This window comes from Stegodyphus dumicola, chromosome 8 (assembly GCF_044657685.1).
Source record: "Stegodyphus dumicola isolate Sdum_Otavi_A_Nest chromosome 8, ASM4465768v1".
NCBI lineage: Eukaryota > Metazoa > Arthropoda > Arachnida > Araneae > Eresidae > Stegodyphus > Stegodyphus dumicola.
In genome coordinates, this window is record NC_140775.1 from 59,194,706 (window position 1) to 59,212,244 (window position 17,539).

Consider the following 17,539-nt stretch of genomic DNA (forward strand, 5'->3'; position numbering starts at 1 on the left):
TTTTAATCCATTTCAGCGATTGAGTCTGCTGGGAAACATTTTCTTAGAGCTCAGGGGAAAAAAAGGCTCTTTCCATGAGAACTAACACTCTTGAGGTTTAAAAATGTATGAAAGAATTTCTTTTTAATTCATTTCAGCTATTGAGTGGGCTGGGAAAAAAAAGGCCCTTTTCATGAGAGCTAACATGCTTGACCTTTAAAAATATAGGAACGAATTTATTTTTAATCCATTTCAGCGATTGAGTGGGCTGGGAAACATTTTCTTAGAGCTCAGGGAAAAAAAAGGTTCTTTCCATGACAGCTAACACGCTTGAGCGTTAAAAATGTATGAAACAATTTGTTTTTAATCCATTTCAGCGATTGAGTGGGCTGGGAAACATTTTCTTGGAGCTCAGGGAATGTGTCTCCAGGTTGAATGAATGCACAGCACACACGGATGGGAAGTCGAAACTCGAGTGGCTTAAAAAATAAATATACGAAATTTCGTTCATCGAGCTGACTAGGAAAAATTCTCAGAGTTCTGGAAATAATTCTGAGTTCAATCATGGGACATGAGAACAGAAATGTATTACAATCATCATGTCATCATTGTTTTCGAAAGCCAAAAAAATTCCTCATGAAAGAACATCTTTTTTTCGTGGTTGTGGGATGGAGTAGTGATGTTGCATCTTGAACAACCCACACTGATTTGAACAGAAACATGAAATGTTTTTATAGATATAAGAAATGAATTGAAAGTGAAAGTAAAAATGAAATTGTATTGGTTGTTGAATGGGAAAAATATTTCCAAAGCTGAAAAAAAAAAACCTCTTTCTTTTTTCTATTAATTTGATGTCTTCACTTTGTTTACTTTGGAAAATGAGTCATGGTCTATTTTTAGAAACAGGGAGAAAACATCCTCACACACAAGGGGGGTAGGGTTAATTTTTATCATGTCTAGAAGACATGATAAAAATTAACAAAAAGTGTTTTTTTTTTTTTTTTTTTTTTTTACATCTCAGATTTTTTTTTTTTTACATCTCAGATTTTTTTTTCCTGAGCTCTGAAAATTTTTTCCCAGTCGGCAACAAAGTGAAAAATTTCCAATCGGCTTTTACTTTCACTTTCAACTCTTTTCTATAAAAGTATTCCACGTTTTCTGTTCAGAACCGTGTGGGCTCTCCATGGTGCAACAGGCTTGTTCTCTCTCTACCTCATCTGCAGCTCTATGACAGCTAACACGTTTGAGCTTTAAAAATGTATGAAAGAAGTTATTTTTAATCTATTTCAGCGATTGAGTGGGCTGGGGAAAAAAAGGCCCTTTCCATGACAGTTAACACGCTTGAGCTTTAAAAATGTATGAAAGAATTTATTTTTAATCCATTTCAGCGATTGAGTGGACTGGGAAACATTTTCTTAGAGCTGAGGGGAAAAAAAGGCCCTTTCTATGACAGTTAACACGCTTAAGCTTTAAAAATATATGAAAGAATTTATTTTTAATCCATTTCAGCGATTGAGTGGACTGGGAAACATTTTCTTAGAGCTCAGGGGAAAAAAAGGCTCTTTCCATGAGAACTAACACACTTAAGCTTTAAAAATATATGAAAGAATTTATTTTTAATCCATTTCAGCGATTGAGTGGACTGGGAAACATTTTCTTAGAGCTCAGGGGAAAAAAAGGCTCTTTCCATGACAGCTAACACACTTAAGTATTAAAAATGTATGAAAGAATTTATTTTTAATCCATTTCAGCGATTGAGTCTGCTGGGAAACATTTTCTCAGAGCTCAGGGGGAAAAAAGGCTCTTTCCATGACAGCTAACACACTTAAGCTTTAAAAATGTATAAAAGAATTCATTTTTAATCCATTTCAGCGATTGAGTCTGCTGGGAAACATTTTCTCAGAGCTCAGGGGAAAAAAAGGCTCTTTCCATGACAGCTAACACGCTTGAGGTTTAAAAATGTATGAAAGAATTTATTTTTAATCCATTTCAGCGATTGAGTCTGCTGGGAAACATTTTCTCAGAGCTCAGGGGAAAAAAAGGCTCTTTAAATGACAGCTAACACGCTTGAGGTTTAAAAATGTATGAAAGAATTTATTTTTAATCCATTTCAGCGATTGAGTCTGCTGGGAAACATTTTCTTAGAGCTCAGGGAAAAAAAAGGTTCTTTCCTTGACACCTAACACTCTTGAGCTTTAAAAATGTATGAAAGAATTTTTTTTAATCCATTTCAGGGATTGAGTGGGCTGGGAAACATTTTCTTAGAGCTCAGGGAATGTGTCTCCAGGTTCAATGCACAGCACACACGGATAGGAAGTCGAAACTCGAGTGGCTTAAAAAATAAATATACGAAAGCTGGGTTATCGAGCTGACTAGAAAAAAATTTCAGAGTTCTGGAAATAATTCTGAGTTCAAGCATGGGACATGAGAACCGAAATGTATTACAATCATCATGTCATCATTGTTTTCGAAAGCCAAAAGAATTCCTCATGAAAGAACATCTTTTTTTCCTGGTTGTGGGATGGAGTAGAGTTACTGCATCTTGAACAACCCACACTGATCTGAACAGAAATATGAAATGTTTTTATAGATATAAGAAATGAACTGAAAGTGAAAGTAAAAATGAAATTGTATTGGCTGGAAATATTTCTTGGCTGTTGAATGGGAAAAATATTTCCAAAGCTGGAAAAAAAAAATCTTTCTTTTTTTCTATTAAATTGATGTCTTCACTTTGTTTACTTTGGAATGGAGAAACCCAAAGACTATGACTCATCCTTTCTAAAACATATAATTCCTAGAATGAGTCATGGTCTATTTTTAGAAACAGTGAGACAACATTCCCACACAAAAGGGGGGTAGGGTTAATTTTTATCATGTCTAGAAGACATGATAAAAATTAACAAAAAGTTTTTTTTTTTTTTTTTTTTTTACATCTCAGATTTTTTTTTCTGAGCTCTGAAAATTTTTTCCCAGTCGGCAACCAATTGAAAAATTTCCAATCGGCTTTTACTTTCACTTTCAACTCTTTTCTATAAAAGCATTCCACGTTTTCTGTTCAGAACCGTGCGGGCTCTCCATGGTGCAACATGCTTTTTCTCTCTCTACCTCATCTGCAGCTAGGGTGTTTTTCCTTCTTCAAGAAATGGAATTTTTTGGGAATACTTTACAATTTCACGAGCTAGCTGTTTCTTATATTTCGAGGAGATTTCAATTGAATTGTTTATAGATGTCATCTATTGCAGATGGGGAAAAAGTCTATACTGGATCGCTGGAGACATCTCATCCAGATAGGTCACGTTATATGTTTTCCCACACCTAAATAAACTGGACATGAGCCATCCTTTTGTTTTCTCATTCAACAAAGATAGACACTGCAGACCGTTTTGGGTTTTCACTCTTCGCGAACCGAGACGAGCCGCAGCGACACTTTGCGTTTTCTATGAGCGCAATAATGGATTACGTGAGCAGCCATTTTTGTTTCCCATCTCACCCAGATAGGTCATGTTGTATTTTGTTTCATGCACCTAGCCAATTTTGGACATGAGCCATCCTTTTTTTTTTTTTTTTTTTTTTTTTTTTTTTGTCTATCGAACCAAGATAGACTCTGGAGACAATTTTGTTTCTCAACGGAAAAGTAAATTTTCTGAATGGGTACCGGTGTTCGAATACTTTTGTGGCCGACTGTACCTATAGAATTTTTGATGGTCTCTATTGACTTTTACTGGTTTCTATTGATCTCTGTGGGTTTTTCTTACTGGTATCAATTGACACCCATACAACCAACATTCAATGGGAGAACTTTGTACTGGTTTGTATAGGTTTATATTGACTTACTGGTATCAATATAATAATAAATCTTTTGTTGGTTTATATGGGTTTGTGCTATTTTTTTATCTGACGTTAATATACTCCTTGTAAACAATAAAATTAACAGAATGAAAATATGATCCCTTTAAGATCGCCAAAACAACCTGGAAACGCAGGTGGTCGTTTTAGAGAGGGTTTTTACTAAATATGCTTATTTATTTGATTTAAATTTTTTTCGGAAACAATAACAGTAATCATATACATCACACACAACGAGGTCTCTCCAAGGCGACCAGCCGCAAATAAAAATTCATCTTTGTAAGTGGTCGCCTTAGAGAGGTGATGCTCAATACCAATATAATCTCACGTTCTCAGAGATACGTTTATCTTTTAGAGGTGGTCGTCTTAGGGAGATTGCATCTACGGAATGAATCTCTCTAAGACGACCAGACACACTTGCAGACTTTTCTTTCTGAATGGTCGCTTTACAGAGGGAATATTCAATACCAAAGTATACTTATGTTTTTAGAAATACTGGTTTCTTTCAGAGGCGGTCGTCTTAGGGAGGTGGTTTTTGCTACGAGTTGGTTCTCTGAATACACACACATAAGCACTTACATTTCTGATATTACAAATAAACACCGATATCAACCAACATCTCTTTAACGCGAACAAGTTCATTCACAATCGCAAAACTTTTCTCCCTGTTAACGCTGACGTGAAAAAAAAATTCCCCCTCCCTCCCCCACTCTCAGAAGTTTCCCAAACAAGCAATATGGCGCCGCTCTAGTTATTGTTGTGTGATGGTGGTGTTATTTTCTTCGTAGTTGTAGTAATGCAGTATATTATTTACTAGGATTTACTGTATTACAAATTTTACTATGTTTTACTGTTTAGAAATTAGTAATAAATAATAAAATACCAGCGCTGACTATGAATATACCACTAAAGCCATGCACGTGTAATCGTGTCTAATGTTTGAGAGAACGTTGCTGATAACTGACTAGTTGTGAAATGGAGTTTCTGAGCGTGAAATTGATTTTCTGTCTTTACTTTTATCCTGAAAAACAATGTGCTTAAAGACTGAAAAGTGATAATTTCAGGCTTGATAATTTGTTTCAATGTGCAGATGCAGAAATGTAGTTTTTGCATTCTACTGAAACTGTATTTTGGAAAATTTATTTTTTTGATTACAGTTTAGAAATACTTTTTTAAAGCTTGTTCATGTAGATGCTTTATCACTTGAATACTATGTACTAATAAATTTGAGCATACCTTACTTAAAAATGATCTTGCATGATTCAATTTTGAATTTTTCGACTAATGTGATGTGGCCGAGCAAAAAGAATGTTTTTTTATGTTTTAAAAAATGTACTAATTATATTTCGCGAGCAAAAAAGGTAAGTTTTATTAATGAAATAAACATTGAAGTATTTAATGTGTTTATTACTTATTGAATGGGGTAGACAAGACATACAAGCTTAAGGAATCTTTATTCCACTACTAAAATTATGTGAAAATTTAGATGATCATAGTAGCTTACATTGTTTTTCCTTTTTGGTCTATTTTTCTTTACAAGTATGAGACTAGAACCACATTTTTACATTAAATATTTTGTGCTATTTTGTTAAAACACATATAATCATTTTTATGCATACTTTAATTTTCATTATTATTAGTTTGATGAAGAAAATTTCAAATGTGTTTTTCATAAATTGCTTTTGAAATAGAAATAGATTTGTGAATAAGATTTATGTAATATTAAATGTACTAGTCTTGGGAGTATAAAAAGTGAATTATTTATTTGAAAAAAATTACATTAAGTTGAAACCTCATATAGTGGTTATTTTCTTAAAGGACCACCTCTGATAATGACACATTTGTCAGGACAATAATTAAATAACAGGACTTAAAAATCATTCATAGTTTTGTCAGGCTACAGGAAAATGGCATTATCTCGAATTGTGGAGTTGATTGTTTTAGGAACGTTTTGCTGTATAATCAATTGACTTCGGTGTAGTAATTTTTACGTGGGTATGAATTTTGCAGAAGTAATTGAAAGTTTTTACGAGACATTTAAAACCAAAGCTCTTCGGATCATGAGTCTTATAAGGGCACTGTTATAGCATTGCTTTCAAATATAGTTAGAGTAATATTTAAACATTATTTTCGGAAGCACTTCCACAGGGAATCCGGTTGTTCTCTGCGAATGAAAACCCATATAAATAAATCTTCTGTACAGCCTTATACAAATGCAGTTAAAATTACTGTCATTACAATTAAGCGAATATAGCCACATTTGTTTACAAAAAGTTATTATTGCTAAATACTGCACTATATCGATTTCATTTAGCATTGTAATTTCAGAAAATGCTCGGCATGAGGTATTTTTATATTATATAATCTACTGTCAAAAACAATAGCTACCTTTTCAGTACTTTAAATTTTACTATTGAGAATTTTTATGGTTCAAAATAATATTTCTATACATTATTTCAAGTATTCTTTCTATAATAGAAATCTAAATAACTTGCACGTAAAACACTGACTCAAATTTATTCCAATAATGCATCGCTTTAATTAAATTTATGTTCCTTTGAGATGATATATGAAAAATCTTGTGTAATAATAAATTATTAATATATATAGGTAAATGGTATTTTTATATATTTTTTCGGGTAAAGTGCAGAATCGCCCACTTATTTATTTGGCACTTTGTACAAAAGTAAAAGGAATTGGATTTTTGTCAATTTTCTTTTGACTTTTTAAGTGAAAATAGGTTGATGTGTACATGAATAAAGTCAAAGGAGTGCACAATGTCATTTTTGTGCAATTCTGAGATGTTTTTTTAAGTGAAAATAGGTCGATGTGTACATGGATACCGAGTATATGCAATTCTTAAAAACACGCCAAGCAGTGGGCGATTCTACACTTTCCCCATTTTTCTATAGGAATTTAGTTTCATTAAATTAGTTATTTAGTATAATTATGTGTATATGAGTATATTCATACTTATTCACATAGATGGAATTTTTACAGTACAAAAGTTAATCTTTTTTACATCAAGAACTACATATACTATAAATACCCATTATGTTATAGATTTTATTTATGTAAAATCTGTGGAAGATTATATAGCACTAAAAGTGAGATACGGAATAAAACATTATACGCTATGAGATATTTTCTTAATTCCCGAACTGTGCGTTGAGAATTGGTATTTGTTGAAACTTGTAAATTTTTTAAAATTCATTTTGTTACAATATAATTTATTGTATTTTGGGTACTATTAAGTTTATTATATGTTATCTTCATGTTTCATTTATCTTTTGAGAGATACAGGTAACATTCAAAGTATTGTAATAAGGGGTCGACACAGTGTTTGTATATTATTATTTCTTCACTACATTATATTCTTGGATTCATCCTTTCTTCCACGCAAAACATCTATGTGTATGCATGTCATAATAAGCTGCAGGGTGTTACTATCATTGGTAAGCGAGCTTTAAGGGGATAGCAAGTATGCTAAATTTGAACTCTATGTTAAGTTTCTAATTTGCCAAGTCCCGTATTCTTTTTGTTTGCTTGTTAATAATGTTTCTCTTCCTGAAAATTTGGGTTTCTTCTAGTTTTGTTTTTTAATTTGGTTTAGTGCATTGTAGGTAACTTAAAATTTAAGCAGATGCTAGAAAGTACCATCCTTTGGCAATACATTTCTCATTAGGTATCAAATTGTTAAACAAGCTGATGTGATTAAATACAATTGTTTAATTTCCCAATTAAAGAACTGAAATACAAATATATGCAGTGAGGTACAGTACTATATGTATATATTTATAATGAAATCAATAATATATATACAGTCAAAGTAATGATTCACAACCATCAAAAGAAATGATATTATATATATATGTAATAGATTCTGTAGTCGAATACAAACAGCTGAATCCGTAATGAACAGCAAGAATTTTGATGGCTTGGAGATGTTGAAACTCCAATCCACAATGAATAAGAAATTTGGCAGTTGAGGTAGATTTAATTCAACTTTTCTTTCAGCAAATATGTTGCAGCCACAAACAAGTTGGCACATTATTTATGCCTATTCCAAAAATTAACATTTTTGATAAATGTGTAGTAAGAAACAAGGAGCAGACAGACTGCAATCCAGCTAATACAAAGCGTAAAAAGCAAATGTGTTATGTTAAGGGTGAAATCTTAATTCAGACCGAGTTAATTTTGGTTCTCGATGCATTTTTACTCGTCTTTGATAGTTAATACTGCTGTAAAATTACTATTGGCTGTTTGAGTTTTAGTTTCTTTTACAACATCAAATTATGTAAGAGTCATATGACATGAATTAATCTCCAAATGATGCAGTGCAGAAAGATTACTGTTTTTAGAATAGAGAAGGAAAATTAATTTTACGCTGCTAATTTAATCTTTTGCATATTCCTTATTTTTCTTACATATGTATATGTACATTTATCATTCGATGGTTGTGAATCATGACTTTGGTTATTATCTTTCTATTCATTTTATTTTCAGAATTATATAAAGGTAGTTTAAAATTTTGTAAAGAGAATTTATACAAATATTTTGTAATATGTTTATAGATATTGACATGCATTAAGAAGGACGGGCTCGTAGGCTTCTAGATATTTTAAAATTTTTATTTATTCGCATTGAGTTTTATTTAAAATTACTTTACATGCTTTCTCCGCAATTTAGTTCTGTACATTTCATCAGTGCTAATTATGCACTTCTGCTGGTTTATGTTTTTATGGAAATTTGATTTACAGTTCTATTTTTGTGTATTGTTTTTTATAGGGATTCTGTATATGGATACCCGTTCTATGCACGATTCTATGTATGGATACTCCATTATGGTATAATGCTATTGGTTCTGTTTATGGGTTTTGTGCAGCGATTTTTCCAAGAGGTACCTTTATAGGTCTGTGGATTTTTTTGTAGTGGTTTTTACAGGATTTGGCATATGGGTGCCTGTATAGGTGTACATGCTTTTGTTTACTGGTTTTTACAAAGCATTACCCTACGGAATATCCATTTTTTTAATAGAAATTTGGCCAATGGATATGCATATAAAGTTTTGATTTTTGGCTATGGGTTTTTACTGGGATTTTGTTTATAGTGCCTACAGTTCTACAGAGATTTGGCCTACTCGTAACCGTACAGTCGTACGGGTTTCCGTTTACAGGTTTTTTATGGATATTTCGCCTACAGGTACCTATACAGCAGTGCAGGTTTCTTTCAATGGGTTTTTATGGGTATACGGCCTATGGGTACCCGTACAATCGTACGGGTTTCTTTTTATTGGTTTTTACGGGAATTTGGCCTATGGGTACCCGTACAAACGTACGGGTTTCTTTCTATGGGTTTTTACGGGGATTTGGCCTACAGGTACCCGTACAACCATACGGGTTTCTTTCTATGGGTTTTTATGGGGATTTGGCCTACGGGTACCCGTACAGTTGTACGGGTTTCTGTCTGTGGGTTTTTACGGGGATTTGGCCTACAGGTACCCACAGAGCTGTACGGGTACCCGTAGGCCAATTCCCCGTAAAAAATTTTATGGGTTTCTACGGGGCATTTTTAGCAGGGAAGAGCAACAAAGAAACAGAATATCAGAGAAAACTAGATTTTCATACATTTTAGAACAAAGCAGCAGACAAAAATAGATACGCATACATAGTTTGAGACCATATTAGCCAAAAAAAGGGGGTTGGAAGTATCCATATTCAGATGCGTTCGAAATAAATAGCAATAAGCGTAAACACACAGTGAAAGCTTCAGATAAAGGCATTAAATGTTTGGAGTAAATCACGAATTGTTGCGAAACCACATAGTCCTAAAACGCGGAATTTGAGAAGCGGCATCGATTTCTAGGAGAAACAGTAAAGAAATAAAATTTGCATGAATATGATCAAGAAAATATCACCTTAAACACTTCCACTTACGATTTCAACAATCATACAGAAAAAAAGAAAAAAAAAAAAAAAAAAAATCTGGCAACAAATCTCGAATGGACAAATAAGCTTTAGAAACGGTGTTAATTTTTATGGAGCAAACAATCTTCCCTGCTAAGAGAATAAAGTTTTTAAATCTAAGTAATGAAATTTTTATATAAGAAATAAATCGCTCCACTTATTCCTAAATTCAAAAAGCAAAAATTTTCCCTCTTCTTCTTTTGCAGCATATGCTAAAGTCACCGAAAATGAAGCCCCATTTAAGACGATAGGGGCAGATCGGAATATAAATAATCGGATAGCGTCAGTACAGACGTTGTGCAAAAATGAACTACACGCATACAGAAAGTTAAAAAATCGTATTGAGATCACAAATGCTGAGCAATAAAAGCTAATATAAATGAATAGGAAAGGAAAATATACTACCTTAACCATGGGATTTCAGATTATATCCATAAAGGATTCATTAAATTCTTGAAAGGAACAAAGATATAAACAAAATATTATCTTCTTCTACAACTAATGAAGAGCAACAATGCTCGTCAGCGTTGTTAAAATAATTAAATAAATAATTACAAAAGTCCGAACTTTCAGAAACAGAACGTTAAGTAAAGGCAATCCAGTACCAATTCCAAAACACGTCAGCACCCTTTGCTATCCTCAACCCCTCCAACTCAAACACCGAAAATTTCGGAAGGTTGCAGTTTAATGCGCAAACTTTTGCGTGTTTGAAATCTGCTAGAGTTTTATTAAGATAGCTAGGAGGTGTGTACAATGTGTTCGTTTTATAATGCTAAATTCTAGACAAAAATCAAAAGAAAATAAAGTCATTTTGCCCAAAGAAGATGAATCATAATTTTGAGGGTAAAGAGTTATAAACTCCCTGATGTTTTCAGCTGGGCAAGGGAAACGGAAGTGATATCACAATTTTTCATAAAGTAACTGCGTCTACGCTGCTTTTATCGAAGTGACGCAATATTTGGTTGGAAGAGAGCGTGTTGATACATTTTATCACTTGAGGCAGATATCAAAAGTATGATCTATAAATTCTTTTTTCTTTTTCCATAAATTTCATATAGATGTTAATCCGTTATTTTTCAGTTTTATGATCCTCTTCTGATTTTTTACTTGAGGTAAGTATTTCATTTGCCCATCTTCTGTTATGTTATTTATTTAGGTGTCAAAAATATAGTTAATTTAATCATAAAACCATGTTTTTAGTTTATTTAAATTGAAGGCGGTCAGGCACACGAAGTTTACCTGGTAGAGGAATAGAATATCCTTATGAAGAGCTTTCTAAAGGAAACTGGCATCTATTAATAGAATCAATTTCTGAAAGAAGTCAGGATACCCATTTTGCAGAGACTTTGTTCATTTGAATGGCATGAGGAAAATATATGACAACATGCATATGGTCTGCTCATTTACTCGAATTCGAACCCGGGTCAAACTGTCAGTGTCAGCAATTTTATCCATTCTGTTGCTGGTGGGCTTCAGTACTTTTAGTAAGGATTATATTACAAATAAGAAAATCAGTTTGCAAAATTTATAACAAACATGTTTAATCTTTATGATATATTTTTTTTCCCAAAACTGATCCATGTAAATTTTATGTAAGAAGGAATTTATATTTTTTGCTTTGCAACTTAAAATTTTTTATTATTTTTTCGTTTTAAAAGTTATGTATGTTTTGTATTAATTAGTCTTCATTTGCATTTTATTTCATTTCTCTGTTTTATTATCAAGAATTTGAGTAAGGAACTAAGATTACTAATGCTCTCAGCGATAATTTTTCATTTTCCAAATTGTTTTTTTGCATGGTGGTCTCTATTTTTTTCAAATGAAGAAGAGTGAAAATGAAACCGATTCATTTTAAGGAAAAGTTCTTTTTTTTAATGAAGGAAATGTTTAAGATAATTTTTAGCTGAATATAAATTTAGGGGAAAATAATCATAATAAGAGCAGTGATCTGAATATATTCCCTTACTTTTAAAATTTTGATACATAGGTGGAGCAATCTGAAGATCTTATTGAAAGATGAGTTTATTGCAGTGCTTTGTTTTAAAAATGTTATACTTTTAAAAGTGACAGCTTGTTTGGATACTTAACTCAAGCAGAGGTTCATAATTCCTGTGTCGGAAAAGTCATCTGTATTTCCGAATCAGTTCCTCTTGACTGCATCTACGCAGGTAGATCCAAAAGTTTCCGACCTCAAATACTTCTAAAAAAAGAGAGAAAACTTTAATAGTTCATTCTGGAGTATAATTTGCTGCTGTTGTTCTAACTTTCTCACCTGCCTGACCATAATATTAGAAGTCCAAGTACACGATTGTGTTCATCATTGGCACTGGCATCGTATGGGTGATATTATGACTTTGCCCAGCTCCATTCCAATTTTGTAAGATAATCCCTTGGAGGATGGGTTTCTCACTAAACTGCATTTCTCTATGCTACAAGAACATTATCTGATACGACCAAGTAGCAGCAAGCTCCTTCGACAAGTCTCATGTACTCTCTGACAGGTGAGGTCCCTGTTATGATCCGAGACCACAATGCGCGTTCGAAAAATCAGTCCTTAATGTGTCCTGCAGTTCAGCTGTGAGACTTGGTGTAACAAATAAGCTTCGCAACTAGCTGCATCCTTCATCGATCTTTGAGCTGAGTGATCTACTACTCAGAGTTATCATTTTTATTAGTATGGATTCCTGACGGGTTCCTTTACATTCAGTATATGTTAAAGAGCATCCCAGTTGATAGAGTGGTTAGTGACCGAAACGCCGTCGCATGGACCTCCGACCTAAGGTTCTATACCAATCAGAGTTATGGCCGTGCGACGGAAAAGAAATCTACCATCTACCGCCGGCGGCATTCACTGAATCAATGATAGTAATATTACAAAGCTAAATCGAGAATGTCATCTATACATAATTTTTACATAATAATCCATATGAAAAATAAATATACAATTAATCATTAGATTGTCATGGATAGGATCTATGTTGTAGAGAGTGGAACTGATAATATATTAACCGGTTTTTAAACCTATGTCTTCTTCAATACGTCATAACTTCATGTTCTTATCAGTTACACACCTAATGATGTGTGTCCGTATTATTTTTGCAGTTATCCACAGAGTAAGCCAGTCACATCAGTTCAGGCAGTTGATAGTTCTTATAGCTAAAAAATATATGATGTTGTGTAGGCTATTCTATGTTCACTTTTGTTAAGTTCATCGTTCAAGTAAATACTACTTGTCCACTTCGATACATCATAACTTCGTGTCCTTAACAGTTTTTACACCTCATTATGTGTGTCCATAGCAATCACGAAATCACTGTGTCGCAGTTATCCACAAAGCAATCACGAAATTGTAGTTGGGAAGTTCATTGTAACATGTACATTGTTTTACTATTACCCACAGAACAAATGTTTTGTAAATAATAACTTGGCTCCCAAATGATAAAAAAAAAAAAAAAAAAAAAAAAAAAAATAATTCTTAAATTTTTTCAATACAGTTCTAAATTGTGCGAAACTACAGATTTGTTATACAATTCCAGTAAATATTCTAAAAAATATAAAGCACATATTCTAAAAAATTTTGTTATCTATTCCATTACATGTAGCTAATTATTTATAAAAAGGCTACAATAATACACAATTTCTTCAAAGCTGTTAAAATGTCTAATGGAAAACAGGAACTAATTTCCAATTATAATAGACATAAAATAGATAATTATTCAGTACATATTATTTACTAATCATCATACCATAAAAATACACATGTTTCAAATGCTGCAACTAATTTTTCATATCAGTTAGAGTATTTATCAATCAATCATACTTCAAATGTACATGTTTAAAAAAAAACTGCAACTAATTTTTCATTACAGTTAAAATAATAAATTTTGACTATACAATTATAAATAACACAAACAATTTCAATCTATACAAATTGACAGGTATTCCTACAATATAAGAGCAAATATTCAAATATAGCTAATCATTCTTGTAAAATGGCTATAATAGTGCCCAATTTCTTCAAGTAACTAAAAACATCTACAGAAAAACTGGAACCAATTCCAAATTGTAAAAAACACGAAATAAAAAGTTATTCAGTACATATTATATACCAATCAATTATACCATATAAATGCACATGTGTCATGCTGCAACTAGTTTTTTACAGTTAGTATAGTTATCAATCCATCATACTATATAACTGCACGTTTCAAATACTGCAACCAATTTTTCATTTCGGTTACTATATTCCAATTTGCCAGCTAATAAAATGAATCAGCTCTAAGTTGAATTGGCTGTAATAGTTCACAATGCTTAAAATAGTTAAGAACACTTACTGGAAAACAGGAACTTATACCAAATTGTGATGAACAGGATATACAGAAGTTATTCTGTACAAGGCTTTATAATTCTAGATCCTATAAAAAGCTACAAAACATCCTCTGACTGCCGTAGCGATTGGCCCGGTTTCGAATCCCGGAGAAGGCATGGTTGTAACTGTCCGTCCCCCTACACAGGAGGCAACGTGGCCGCCTATTAGGTGCTTCCATAATAAAACGGCCACACTTCCAGCTCTTGCAGCGGCGCAAGGCTAATGGCTATTAAATAAAGCGGCCAGCCATTAAAACATTTATATAAAGAAGGTACCTCATGGAAATCAACCACGAAGTTAACTGAAGTTGCAAGCTCCCTGTAGTTATTTCTTCAAGCAGGTTCTACGAGATATCGCACTTGCTAGGCGAACCACCTTCTTCTCTGTGAGCCTAGCATCGGATCCGAAAATCCAACACTTCCCTCCTGTCATCGTGATGCGACTGGGATTAAGTAGGAGCGAATGCGGGTACGAAACTGGTTGGGATTTGATAAGTTTTATCAAATTCAAATTTTTCTGCGGTTATCGCACCGCTTAGTGATACGCAGTACAGTGAGGGAAGGCTAACCACCCTCCCCGAGATTTACAAATGGATTTTGCCAGTTGTTTGAAGGAAGAGGATTCATATTTTGAGACCTATGAACGCAAGCACTCTGATTCATTTTATATGGGATCCTATTTCATATTTTCCCGGTGTTTAAGTCACATTCTAATATCAGCAAACTTTACTAGTTACTGTGACGCTTGTTACAGAGGTGATGAATTTTAACAAATTTGAAAAGCCATTTGGAAGATGCTCAAAATCCTTCTTTGGTAAAATACTTTACCATACTAAATGGGGAAAATTTATCAAATTGTATTATATGGGATGTATAAAAAATACTTCAGATGATCTCACTAAAAACTGTGAAAATACGTCTCGGGAAATTTGTATAAATTGTCCAAAAAATTCACTCCTCTTGCTCAACTGATCAGTAGGAAGAAGATGAAAGTGCAAATTTATGTAATAAAACAGAGCACACTGCTGTGCACTTGATCACGAGCAACAAATTTTCATGGTTTGTCAAAAACATCTTCTCTACTGTTAAATACCTTCATGATAAATCCAAAGTTTAAGTTTGTCACAACATGTTTGTGTCTGAAAAATGAATTTTTATACTGCAGGTTAATTAAAGTCAGTCAAATGTTAGAAACTTGCTGCTGCATACCCTGTTATTATGTGTTTCACAAGTTCCTACATTCAACACTCTCAACGAGCGTACGTACACTGCGAGGGGGGGGGAAGAAAAGAAAAAAGTGGGACAGTTCCCTATGTCTCCCATTCTACTTTGCCTATGCATCTCCCGCCTGGGCCTCAGTTCAAAAGAAAGATTTAAACAAACTTCAGAAAACTCAGAACAAACTACTGAGAATGGTCACAAGTGCCCACTACTACGTTTCAAATCAGACGCTGCATAGAGACTTAAAATTAGACACTGCAGAAGAGTATCTGCATAAAGAAAATGTAAACTTCTTCAAGAAAGCACAGGATTGTAGTCATATGGTTGATGTAAATGTATTAAATTACGTTATTCTCGAGGAAGATTCTATGATTAGACCACTTGCGGCCCAACACAATCGGGACTTGAATTTTCCAACATAACCTGCCTCTCTGATTGTACATATGTAATTATATTTTGTATTTCTATTGTATTCTTACCGTAATTTTGTATCTGATTAATTTCATATTTCAGTATCCTATGTATCATAATTGTATATAGTTGTATCATTTATGCTTTTATATTCACCATTGTATTACATTCAATATGTTTTGAATTATTTGTCTGATGTGTTTCTATAATTTAATTTATGCAAAAACACAAACAGTTTACAGTATCCTCACAGCTTCTGAATTGTGCACTTCTCGTTGCTCTTGCCTCTCAAAAGCTTTGCGACTCATGGTCGCCCCCTGTTACCACCTCTGACCTTACCAAATTGTCATGAAGATTAATGTCAAGTGCCCACTGAGCTTTATTTTCTTGAGCCGGACAAATCGCGCAATGTTTCAGCAATAACCGTACAGACCAGACCAGATTCCTAGCATGCCTTCGGGTGTAGTGGTCAGCACACTGAGCCGGTATTTCAGAGGTCCGTGGATCGATTCCCGGCGAAGGCGTTGCTAATTTTTCATCTCTTCTGCTTCCAAAAATTACCTAATGACTCTACACATTGAACTGCGTATTCATCGAAATTTCATGATTGCTATTCTGAGTTTCAGTTATAGTGTATAAAAGATTTCTTATTCTTTTTGCCCAAGTTGTTGTTCTTAGAACATTCTTGCTCAATAAATTTTCTCGTTAACAATTCTAAGGAGATCTCTTCATACGTTGTGCCTCATTATTTGTTTACTTAGGTTTGATTCTAGCTCTCTTCTCCATCCAGATTTATTATTACATTTAAGACTTTAAATATGTGAGTAACTTCAGTAATTTTTTCTAAAAAATTAACATCACTATAAAATTTTCTCCTTAATTTAAATTTCAAAATGACAGTCTTCCTTTATACACTATGAGACTATATATGACTTCAAAGTATGAAATTTGAAAAGCTATTTTATTATGTAAAAATAATATATGTACACTCTGCGGAAAAAAAAAAAAAAAAAAAAAAAGACACAGTTCTATATTTCTCGTTTTACTGAGCCGATTGACAAAATTCAAATAGCGTTTTTCATATCTCGAAAACGCGACTTAGGATATATACTAGATTTATATATAGCATTGTTTTAACATAGGTATTCTGACACAATCGAACTTTTTCTGAAATAACATACCAATTTTTTTCCATATTTCGATTTTACGACTCAAATTTTACCAAACTACCAAGTTTTGTAAAAATCGCGCGAGTTTTTAAAAAATTATCTCTCAATTTTAATTTAGTATATATTTATTAATCTCTCTCTCTCTTTATTAGGCATACTTGATTCCTTCTTCCAGAAATGGAAATTCAGGCTTACTCCAAATGTAACTCGCACATTTTTTATGATTTATTTTCTAAATATTTTTCAAAATAAATTTTGTATTACACATGTAAAATTTTTAACATCATCCTAAAGTAGATATATTTCTAGGCACACCTGCAAAAAATTAGTTTTTTAATCAAAATTTTCTAAGATATACATGAATTTACATATTGGAGCGTTTTGAAATTTGGCACCTTTTTTTTGAGAGATAATAATGGTAAACGATAATACGCACTTTGTTAAAATTATTTGAAAGTATGACCGATAACTTTTTTCCGCTCGTCTACAATGGAAAAAAAAAGGAAAATAGATAGCTATAAATTAAGAAGTTCGCCAAGTAAATTATTCTTGACAAAAAGTGAAAAAATACGCCAAGAT

The 17,539-nt window shown here is 32.9% G+C and overlaps 1 pseudogene; it reads right to left on the bottom strand.

Moving 5' to 3' along the window:
- Window positions 1-12,278: 12,278 nt before the first annotated feature.
- LOC146995857 (5.8S ribosomal RNA) lies at window positions 12,279-12,452 on the bottom strand (annotated as a pseudogene).
- Window positions 12,453-17,539: the final 5,087 nt, after the last annotated feature.